Here is a 12721-nt window from a genome sequence, read left to right as displayed (position 1 = left end):
CCAAAAGAAATTATTTTCTTATAGTTAGGTTGAGGCAGCTCTTGGCATGTCTTGGACACTCAAATAATGAGACCTCCTTGTCAGTATTCCTTTCCACCTGAGGGTTTTAGAAGATACTATCCACCTTTGTCTGTTCCAGCTTCCCTCACACATTCTTCATAATATAAAATAAACAATAAGCCCAATAAGAGTGGTGGGAGCCCCTCATAAAGGGCACAGCGGGTGCACATACCCGGAAACTCAGCCAAGGGATGGAAGGAACCTCTCTTAATGGGCACAACAGGTGAACAGACCCAAGAACTTAGCTCAGGGATGGTGGAAACTCTTCATAATGGGTATAACAGGTGTACAGACCCAGGAATTCAGTGCAGGGATAGATGGAATCTCTCATAATGGGCACAGCAAGTGTGCAGACATGGGAACACAGTGCAGGGATAGTGTGAACCTCTCATAATGGGCACAAGTGTGCAGACAGGGGAGCTCAGCTCAGGGATGGTAGGAACACCTCATATTGGGCATAACAAGTGTGAATACCCGGCAACAAGGATGGTGGGAGACACTCATAATGGGCACAGCAGGTGTGTTGAGCTGGAAACTCAAGACAGTGATGGTGGGAGCCCCCTCATATTGGGCACAGCAGGTGTATAAACTCGGGAGCCCAGCGCAGGTATAGTGCGAGCCCATCATATTGGGCACAGGAGGTGTGCGGACCTAACAATTCAGTGCAAGGATGGTGGGAACCCCTCATAAATGGCATAGCAGGTGTGCAGACCTGAGAAGTCTGGGAGAAATATCACCAGACTTGAGAGATGGAAGAGACTGTCAGCTAGTTTAACTCTACAGCATCAACAAAACACTAATGCCCCGTACACACGAGAGGACTTATGTCCGACAGACCTCCAAAGGAGTTCCGCCGGAGTTCCGACGGAGTTCCGACGGAGTTCTGGCGGACTTTTCGACCGAACGGACTTGGACACACACCATCACACCAAACTCCGACGGAGTCGAACGTGATGACGTACGACTGGATTCGAATAAGGAAGTTCATAGCCAGTAGCCAATAGCTGCCCTAGCGTCGGTTTTAGTCCGTCGGAGTAGCATACACACGAGCGGATTTTTCGAAGGGGACCGGGTCCGGCGGAGTTCCGTCGGGAAAATTTGAAGCATGCTTCATTTCTAAAGTCCGTCAGACTTTAGCGAAGCTAAAGTCCGTTGCAGCCCACACACGATCGAATAGTCTGACGGACTCAGTCCGTCGGACTTTGGATGTCGAAAAGTCCGCTCGTGTGTACGGGGCTTTAGATATCATTTTTATGTTGATACCTTATCCAAACCAAAAAAATAAAGGGTTTGGCTTGAGATAAATTTACATTGATTGATTAGAGTGTCTTATAAATATTGAAACAGTCATTCACCTTGGTAGAAGAGATAAGAAGTTAGCAAGCGTGTTGTTGTACCACCAATAGCATTAAGGAACCAACATGCTACGACCCTTTTTTTTAATACTTTTTAGTGTTTGCATGATGATACCATACACTGTGTGAGTTGACACCCTCTCAAGGCCAGAGGCCAACCTGCTACACTGGGCCCCACACCAGAAGGATATCGTCCTTTTTCCCCGTTAGTGACACCTGTCCCGGCACTGACTATGAAGCTATTTTGAGGGACATGACTGATCTTCCTGTAGCAGTTCTTTCTTACATGTCACATTTTACACTTTACTCTTCAACCCAAAGGCATGGAGGGAAATATATATTTTGCAAGGCCTTGCACACTCGTGCTCCAGGTACAGTCCATAGTAGAGCTCTACTATGCAGTGGGCCTTAACTGAGTGTCCCTGCCACTAAAAAGGTAGACTAAGGTAGCAACCAATCCACCCCTCCATCAAAATCTCCATCACCAGCAACCATCATCACCTCTCCTGAACTGGCTGCTCCTCCTTCCTTTTACTTTCTCTCTTCATTATTATTATTATCATACAGGTTTTATAAAGCGCCAACAGTTTGCTCAGCGCTTTACAACACGAGGGCAGACATTATAGTTACATTATAATTTGGTACAAGAGGAATCAGAGGGCCCTGCTCGTTAGAGCTTACAATCTAAAAAGGAAGGGGCAATTGATACAAAAGGTAATAGCTGTGTGTGTGGGGGGGGGGGGGGGGGGGGTGAGCTGATGGAGGAATTAAAACAGTGTTAGTAAGAAGCAGGATAGGCTTCTTTGAAGAGAAGGGTTTTCAGGGATCGTCTAAAGATGGATAGATTAGGGGACAGTCGGACAGATTGGGGTAGGGAGTTCCAAAGGATGGGAGAAGCTCTGGAGAAATCCTGGAGGCGAGCATGGGAGGAGATGACAAGGGAGCTAGAGAGCAGGAGGTCTTGGGATGACCGAAGAGAGCGGCTTGGTTGGTATTTTGGGACTAGGTTAGTGATGTAACTAGGGGGCAGAGTTATGCATGGCTTTGTAAATTATTGTCATTACTCAACAAGTTAACACTTAACACTTAATACCTAGGAATTTACTTCCTTCCCCTTTCCTAACCAATGTGGGGTTACACTCAGAAACCCCAGTATTCATACCAGGCGATTCACATAACCAATTATTCAGTAAATAAGGTTTGCGAAATGTACAGAGTCTTCAGGGCTATGCTGTGGTGTCTCCTACCCTTAGCTCGTAATAGTTTCCATCTCTCGGTAGTTCATTTGCTAATAGTCCCATTCAGGGTCCCACAAAGTAGTGCAACACTACATCTCTTTTTATATGGTTCTAATCTCCCAAAAGAGAACCCCCTGAGAGTCACCCTCTTATGCTTAAATACCCCAACTATGGCACCCTGAGCAGGCTAAACAGCAGAAACACCATATTATGTTAACTCCAATGAAACCAGCAACAACTTGCAAATAGTGGAACATTAATGCAAATGGCAGTGAAAGTGGTTGTAAACCCTTACACAAACCACTTTGACCTACAGGTAAGCCTAGATTAAGGCTTACCTGTAGGTCCAAGCAATATCTCCTAAACCTATATGGTTTAGGAGATATTTGCCCGAAAACGGGCACCGCTGTCTACGGGGCATGCGCCGTAGACAGCGGCACGCAGGCGCACTGAGCGCGGCATTCTCAGCGACGGAGCTGCCGCGCGTGTCGGCTCCCGTGTGCATGCGCGGGAGTGACGTCATCGCGGCTTCGCCAAATGACAGCGGCGGAGCTGCGAGACCCCACCAACAAGATGGATGCGGTGGACTACAGGGGACAGCGGCGACTTCGCTGGCTCCTGTGTCAGGTAAGTGACACATAATGGGCTACTATGCGATGCATAGTAGTCCATTATGCTTTGCCTTTGCAGGGAATGAAAGAGGAAGTAAACTCATCAGGGTTTACTTCCTCTTGAAGTAGTAGGGCAGTGAAGTAATGTAAGACATCTTACCAGATCAACGTTCTCTCCAGTGCCTGTGCAAATATACTGTATATGTAGCACTCTCCTAGTTAGATGCTAGCTAAGTTAGGTAAATGTAGAACTTAAAAAAAAAAAAAAAAACTGGATATGTTCGGCACTAGTGAACTTCCCCTAGACGAGCAATTAGATGAACATATCATGAGTTCAGTAGAACTGAAAAAATCCCAAGCTCCTTCTACTATGTGTTATTCAAGCGAGTGACGTTGAAACCAACAAAAATGAGTTCAAATACAAAGCGCAGTGTCTCTGGGGTAAGCAGTACCTAATATGATTATGCTGCAGTGGCTTATACTTATACACTACTTAAATATCATCAGGGGATGGGAAAACATACAAGTGCCAAAATCAACTAGAGGATCAAATGTCCTCCATCCCAAAGAGAAAACAAGTGGTTAATGGGGTAATAGCCAAGATATACCACCACAAATGTTTCAAAAATAAATATTCACTTTAATAAGACTGTGACAATAAAACAACTATATGACCAAAAAAAAAAGAGAGAGTTACTGTCACGTACCTTCTAGTAGCGAGCCCGGATTGCGGAGAGAGGCCTCCCTTACAACTCCCACTACCGATTTCCTGGCAATGTAACAGGGAACACAGGAGTAAGGAGGGGTACAGGTGCCTGGCAGGATCAACAGATGAGTAGGATGGGTAGGTGAAGTTCAGTGGAGCAGGTAATTTATAGCAGATAACACAGTTCAATGGAACAGGTAACTTGATGATAAGCAGTGCAGGGAAGTAGGCAACTTGTAGCAGATGAACAGTGCAGTATACACAGGTACTTGCAGCAGATAAACAGTTCAATATGAGCAGGCAGTTGCAGCAGGTGAACAGTTCAATATGACAAGTGACTTGAAGCAGATGAACAGCACAATATAAGCAGGTACTTGCAGCAGGTGAACAGTTCAGTCCAAGCAGGTTACTTGCAGCAGATGACACCGTTCAATATAAGCAGGTTCACCTTTAGCAGACGGATGGTCAAAGCAAGCCAGGTCGGATATCAGACTGGAAACGAAGTACAAGGGAACAGGCAGGAGAATCGTCACAACAAGCCGGGGTCGGGTGCAGGCAGATAGCAGATGGGTCACAGGCAGGCCGGGTCAAACAGGAATGAACACTACGGATCAGGTCTCACAGGTATAACGCTGTAGAGCAGACAGCAGAGACCATTAGCAAGAGGCTAGTTTAAATAGGCCGTTTGGCGCCAACACGGATGCACGTACGTGACCGCGCACGTGCCCGTGCACCTGCGTACGAACGCATGCGCGTTCGTACGATCGTGCGTACCTGCGACGATCGTAAACCAGAAGACCTGGAGGTCAGTCTCTTCATGCGATTTTCATGACAGTTACATACAGTACTACCCGGGATCACAATAATGTTTGGTAAAGCTACGTGGATAGAATACAAAAGGAGTTGTCTCAGCCAAGGCAGCCACTACTGTGGGGGACATTTGCCAGTGGATATCACTGGTAAATGTTTCATTGCACGTGTGGGATGTATCCATGCAAAGGCCTTTGAGTGGACCCAGACCACGTAGGCAAAAGCTATGTCACTGGAAGCTGCGTCACACCAAGCCACGTCACCAGAAGTGACGTTCAGGAAGGATGCTCAGGAAGGATGGAAGCATCTTGCATCTCCAGGACAATGCATTTTGAGATGTGGCCTCTTTATCAAGGCCTGGAGATGGAGACCAATGGCCAATTTAAAAAGGCTAGGACCGGGGACCAAGGTGTGGTGGGGACAGGATAATTGACAGGTACCTCAGCTGCTCCAAACATCACAGCGTCAACCCACAGCCAAAGGCATTACATGTAACCAAATGGAGCCCTATATAATTATATGCAATGGTAACAGCTTGTATTAGAAAATGATATGTAACCAAATAATCTAAAACTATAACAGATGGAACTAGGCCAAAAAAAAATATGAAAGTGAATGAAAAAATGATTTAAGCCAGCCAAGCCTGCAGTCTTATGCTTTTGATAGCGCTGGTTACATGAGCGCAAGCTGCCCATTTGTCTGCCCTGCTGTTTGTATCCCCTTGTTGAAGACCTCAGATCGAATATCAGACTATTCTCTGAATTCTGCCCATCTTTTGACTTTGGATTGACCCTGACTATTCTGAACCATACCTGCCTTGTAACTGGACTGTCATTCAGCCACTCTGCCTGTCTGTCAACCACAAATACCTGTTTGCTTTGCTCAGTTCATGCCTGTCCTGGTGTGGTGGCCAGGCACTATAGCATTATGTATAAGTCCTGGGGGCAACTGAATACCAGTAGGCCTGCTTGCGGAATGGGGGCTGCTATAGGTGAAGAACACAAAAGCTAGCTATAGTGTCAGACCACTTTGGTTTGTTGTAAGTGTGACAGTGGGAGCAATGATATTGTTTAAACTCCGGGGTTTTCTAAAAGTAACCTCCAGGGCCCAACTTTGGGTCCAGACGAAAAATGTGCCAGTGTTTTTCATAAACTTGGTAATGGCACAATAGTCGCTATTAAAACCATTAATGAATTCTATTATTGTATGCCTGTTTCTCTTTACTCTCTCCTTGATCAAACAGACAACCATTATATGCACCCATCACGATATCATCTGGATAGCCCTTTTCCCTAAATTTGTTTATTAAGGCCACACTCAGTTCTTTATAGTCATCAACTTTGGTATAATTCCTTCTAAATATGTGGAATTGTCCCATGGGGATGTTGTTACACCGAGATAGGTGATCGTGGCTCCCATAGCGAAGGTAGGAGTTGCCACTAGTGGGTTTACAATGGTTCTTTGTAACAATGGCATCTCCCTCATGTGTTAACTCCAGATCAAGAAACACCAACTTAATGGGGTCTATTACATGAGTAAAGCATAAACCAAAATGATTCCCATTACAATGTGCAAGAAATTAGGTAAACGTATCCAAGAATCCATTCCAGATGAGTAAGATATCATCGATGTACCTACTATAGTGCACAATGTATCTTGCAAATGAGTTGTTGGTCCATATAGAAAATTTATCCCAGTACTCCATTGTTAAATTGGCATAACTAAAGGCTTAGTTTGCCCCCATAGCTGTGCATGCGTCTGTAAAATAAAATTATGTAAAAACACAAAATAGTTGTGTTTCAGAGTACATCTGGTTCAGTTAACTTTTTAAATGTGAGTGGCTTTTGTGGGTTTTTCATAAAGTGTCTTTAGCAATGGATACTGCTTAGATTCCCGTCTTTTTTTCTGTTTCTCCCATTGCTACAAGGTGATTTGCAAGTATTATGGTAGGAGAAGATTGGAAGTGTTTTTTTCCTGAAGAACGCAAGGTGTCTGAATAATTTGAGAGCTTTCTGACCTCTGTATACTAATAGGGTCTCTAAATCTAGTGAGCAGTTAATACCCATGGAGTGTGGAGGTGAAGGTGCACATGGAATTATATGTTTAACCACTTCAATACCGAGCCTATTCTGGCACTTCTCTTCTACATGTAAAAATATTTTTAGATAGAAAATTACTCAGAACCCCCAAATATTATATAGTTTTTTTTTTAGCACTGGTAACCTGTAAAAATTTTCAAAGTGTCGCCTATGGAGATTTTTAAGTACCGAAGTTTAGCGCCATTCCATGAGTGTGCGCAATTTTAAAGCGTGACATGTTAGCTTTCCGTTGTTCCAAAAAATGATTGCACAAATACCGTGCAATAAAATGGTGGTTATTGCACGGTATTTGTGCAATAATTTTTTGGAACAAAAACGTTTTCATGAATTAAAAAATAACATTTTTTTTTTAATGTAAAAGATGATGTTATGACGAGTAAATAGAAAGCTAACATGTCACGCTTTAAAATTGCGCACACTCATGGAATGGCGCTAAACTTCGGTACTTAAAAATCTCCATAGGCGACACTTTGAAAATGTTTACAGGTTACCAGCTTAGAGTTACAGAGGAGGTCTAGTGCTAGAATTGCTGCACATGCTCTAACGCACGCGGCTATACCTCATATGTGTGGTTTCAATGGCATTTACATATGTGGGCGGGACTAGCGTGTGCGTTCGCTTCTGAGCATTTAAAAAAAAAATTATTATTATTATTTTGCTTCAATTTTTTTATTTTTACTCTTTTTTTACATTTTTTTAAAATTTTTGTATCACTTTTATTCCTATTACAAGGAATGTAAACATCCCTTGTAATAGGAATCTATGTGACAGGTCCTCCTTATGGAGAGATACGGGGTCAATAAGACCCCGCATCTCTCCCCCAGGCTGGAAAGCACGAGATCGTGAAAAGAAATTCACCGATCTCATGCTGACAGCCCCGCGATCGTGCCCTTGATTACATACGGGAATCCGGGCGTGAAGTCATAACGTGGCGCCCGGGCCTCCAACGGTCATAGAGATGACTGGTGACCATCCGGCACCGGCCGATTCTTTATCCAGGCACCTGATGGCACTGGAATCGCTGGCTTCAAAGAATTATATCTGAATGATGCCTCTAGCGGCAGGCATCATTCAGATATCCCGCACAAAGTCAAGGACGTTATTTGACTATGTGCAGTATTGAAGTGAAAGAATTTTCTGCATGGGAATTTCATGTGTATATATATATATATATATATATATATATATATATATATATATATATATATATATATATATATGTAGCACCCTCTAGTGTGTGCTAGTAGAAGTGAGTGTAGGATAAAGCATTTTTCTGTCCCAGGGATAAATCTCACTGAATCTGGGTCAGGGTTATTAGAGGACAGGGCTGGATGACTCATCATGGCAGCTCTCTGGTGCATCCCCCTGTTTCTATAATATTGGAGAATTTTCTGGAATTACAATTCTATAGTGTAAAATACAGCGCTAAATCAATACAAAATATGTACTACAATTGACAAAACATTGTGAAAACCATATAATAAAAATGTGCATAACCCAAAAAATTGAAAACACTAATCAAAAATGTATATCTCAATAAAGACAATAAGGTGCAATCTGCTAATGTTGAAAATATAAAAAAAAAAGTCCACTTCTTGTTATGAAAAATAATACAGAAAGAGGAGAAGATATCCTAGTGCAATCACAGTGGTCATGGATCATGACAATACCAATCCGTGTATTGATCTCCCACATGGAACATCTAACACAAAAGGAGATCTTGCGCTTACCAAAATGTGTGGACTCAAAATGTGTGGCAACAGGGGCGGACTGACCGTTCAGCCACTAGGGCACTGCCCGAGGGCCCCTAGGCCCCTAGGGGGCCCCATCAGGGTTGCCAGTCTCAGTAAAACCAGGGACAGTATGTTTTTTTTACATCTGCCTCTGAAATGTCCCTTACCGACATCCTTTTGAGATTATAGCTGCCCTACTTCTCCAGTACCTTCTCAGCCAATAGAAACATATCTGTGTATACTGTGTGTACATGTATGTGTAACCTGTGTGATTGTATACTGTGTGTGTGTTTGTGTATACTGTGTGGCCCCATAATCTCTGATTGCCTGGGGGCCCCATAATCTCCTATTTCCCGGTGGCCCCATGAGTTGTCAGTCCGCCCCTGTGTGGCAATCATGAGCGCATGTTCCTTTTGTGAGGAAGAGTTGCCGTGTGGTGTCCTATCCTGCCCCCAGACTCCTGACTTCCAGACCAAGACTACATTGCTAAGTGGTGATCTCGCATCGGGTGTCATCCGATTGAGATGTGGGAGACCCTCAGAGCTCCCTACTAACTACCAAACTTCTGATCTACACAAGCGTTGTTGAGTCAATACTACGGTATTTGGGTCCACACATTCCGGTAAGTGCAATATCTCCTTTGGTGGTAGATGTTCACGTATGGTTGATCGATACACGGATTGGTATTGTCACGATCCATGACCAGTGTGATCGCACTGGTATTCCTTCTTCTCTTCTTTATGGATTTTTTAAATAAAATATATTTTCAACATTAGCACAGTGTACCTTATTGACTTTACTGAGATATACATTTTTGATATTTTTTTTTTTTTTTAGCGCTGCACATTTTTATTATAATGTTCTGAAACTAGTGGGTGGAGGTGGGGAGGACCTGTCTTGAATATGTAGGGGCCTTTAGCCAATCCCCAGGAGTGGGCCTGACAGGGAGTTAAAAAAAGCCCTTAAATAGACATGGGTCATTCTAGCAGGGGAATCAGATTGAGAAGCAGTGCTGAGGAGACCCTTGATGGACCCCAGCTGAGCTTGAGAAAGCTGGTTTGGAGGGATCCCACCACAGGAGGAAGTTTGAAGGATTCATATCAAAGAGGCAGCGGGAGAGAGCAAGCAGAGTGAGTGGATCAAGACTGGGGGTAAGCAAGCAGCCAGGTGGGCGTTCTGCGGTGGTAGAACTGGGCTCAGTGTCTACGGGGCGGCAGAAGGAGATGCTGTTCACTCCACAATGTGCTAACTTATCCACAAAGGGACGGGATGTTCTTAGCCTGTAAAGGGGTGCTGCTGATTTGACAAGGGACTGTTCCATTGCAACCAGAGGGATCAGCGGGTGCTGTACACAGGGAACCAAGTTTGTGCCTTTTTGTTCTGTGGTCTGGACGTTTTCAAGTTGGACATCCCATAATTCCCTACCGCATCCAAGTTATCATCCCCTAAACAAAACAACAAAGACAAGCCAAGGACTGTTTACTGTGTTTGAGTGAATGAAGGAAATGCTATATGAGTGGCTGTGCAGCAGTGGGGACACGGACATCAGCGACTCCTACAGGGGTAGTGCTACATATATATTGTGGCATGGGGGACCATTAGCTCTCGTGGTAGATGCTTTTGTTAGTGATCCAAGTCAGTCAGGAATTGTATTTTAGGGCACGGTAGTCCATGTTTATTAGAACAGGAAAAATAAAAGTCTTTAACAAAGGTTTCCCACGCAGGGGTACTTCTCCAGCAAATACACAGAACAGAAAATGCTAGCCCATCCGGCTCTCTGTAGCAGTACTTCTGCACTTTATCCTGGTCACCCAGAACACAGGATTCCTCAATGTAGACGGCTTCACCTTAGCACGCACAGCTCCGTTCTGGCCTTAATCCTCAGGTCGTTGCGCTGCCTCTTGCAGTCACACGTTCTGGCTGCCTCCTGGAACTCCGCTGACTCCTGGAGACCTCCTGACTCTTGGTGTGGAGCAGTCTCCAACTAGGAGCCATGAGGTCCAACTGGGAGCCATGAGGTCTTCCCATACTCTCGTTATAAGGGCTGTCACCTGAGCACACACCCTGCTGGTAACATAATACCAAAACCTGAAAAAAGCTGTGAAAGCAGTCTTCTCCAGTCCACACCTACCATGGTCAAATGTGTAGTCCTTCTTGGAAACCAGACTTTTTTTTTAAATTATTATTAGACCTAATGGTAATCTCCTTTTTTACCTAAACCTTTGCCACCCACTAATTTGGTGTTGTCTGAATATTTGTGACCTGTGTAGTGCTAACTTTGCAAGAGTTGCTGGTAAGTTTGGGTCCGCTGCTATCTCTATCCCTAGGTGAGGCCCCACCCTCGCTGGCGCCAACAGAATACCTTAGCTGAAAACTCCCAGCAGACGTACGCTCTCACCAAGTTCTTCTGTGGCAGTCTTCTAACGACAGCAAGTGGTCTGTGTGGTTGGGGGGGGGGGGTGTCCCTTAAGCCAAGGCACAGCAAACAGCAGCAGATGCGATGGTGACCGGTAGAGGGATTCTGCATAGCAGATGCCATATTCAAATCAGCCTCCTGGTTCCAGCTTCCAGCACAGAATTCTTCGCTCTCTCTGGCACCGCACAGCTTGGCACAGCTTGGCTCGGCACAGCTTGGCTCGGCACAGCGCAGCTGGACACAGTACAGCTCGGAACAGCACAGCTCTCTCACTCCTACCAGGTTGGCGTGCATCTCCCAACTGCTCCTGCTCCTTCCCAAGCTTTTACTTTTATATGGTCTCCCCTGCCCTCATGTGCTTATGGGCCTTGTAGTTGCAGCCCATGGATGGCTTTAGTTAGGATCCTTCTTACCATCTTCCAGACTGCTTCTGGCGACTGTAACCCAGTCACAGTTAGGCAGGATCAATTGGCAGCGCCATCTTGTGGGCAAATAAAGTTCTGCAATTCAGTAACAGTGCCCATTGTTACACCCGTATGAGTGACCTTACTTTTATTTTTATTACTATTGTTTTTATTGTTCTTCACACTGTTGCTCTGATTTCTATGTCTATGTTCTGTATATGTATATGTCCTATTCTTTCCATCTCCCCTTTGTGTATTAAATGGTACAGCCAACTCAGGTCCTTTCCAATTAACGATTCTACTGAGTTTGTAGTCCTCTGTGTCCTTGTCCAATTTTCCAATCTTTTTAGTATAAGGTTCTCCTCAAATTGTTTAACATTGTTATCGAATGCCTGTAACCATTTTGGAAAGAGACGCGAGGAACTAAATTTGGTTAACTTGGCCTCTCTCTCTTGGGCTTCAGCTCATGTCTGCCCCACTTTTCTCTCTCTGTTTAACCTTCTCCCATCCAGCGACCTACCTGTAGGGTGATGGCTGCAGTGATGACTGAGATATCAGTTAGGGCTGCAACTAATGATTATTCATAATCGATTAGTTGGCCAATTATTGTTTTGATTATTTGATTAATCGGATAAAATCATCAAAAAAATCGTAATATGCCATTTTTTTCATTTTTATTTAAAATTAATAATGAAAAAACTGAGTGTTACACTCAAACTTCAGAATAAAAATAATGATGGGGCACTATTCCCCCTGGGAATACCAATGATTGGGTGCTATTCCTCCAAGGAACACCAATAATGGGGTACTATTCCTCCCAGGAACATCAATGATGGGGTACTATTCCACCAGGGAACACCAATGATGGGGCACTATTCCTCCTGGGAACACCACTGATGGGGCACTATTACCCCCTCCCAGGAACACCGATGATGGGGCACTATTCATCCCAGGAACACCAATAATGGGGTACTATTCCTCCCAGGAACACCAATGATGGGGTACTATTCCACCAGGGAATAACAATGACGGGGCACTATTCCTCCTGGGAACATCACTGATGGGGCAATATTCCCCCCTCCCCCTCCCAGGAACACCAATGGGGCACTATTTCCTCCCCTCCCAGGAAAACCAATGATGGGGCACAATTTCACCCCCCCCCCCGGAACACCAATGATGGGGCACTTCTCCCCTCCAGAAATACTTATGATCATGAGGAACTTGTCATCACAGAAATTAATGTACTGTACTGACTGAGTATTCTGTATAGCCATTAGCCACTAGCTTAT

The sequence above is a fragment of the Lithobates pipiens genome, unplaced genomic scaffold (genome assembly GCF_037356315.1).
Source record: "Lithobates pipiens isolate NorthernLeopardFrog02 unplaced genomic scaffold, aLitPip1_a1.2 Scaffold_19, whole genome shotgun sequence".
Taxonomy (NCBI): domain Eukaryota; kingdom Metazoa; phylum Chordata; class Amphibia; order Anura; family Ranidae; genus Lithobates; species Lithobates pipiens.
Note: the sequence above shows the minus strand (reverse complement) of the source record.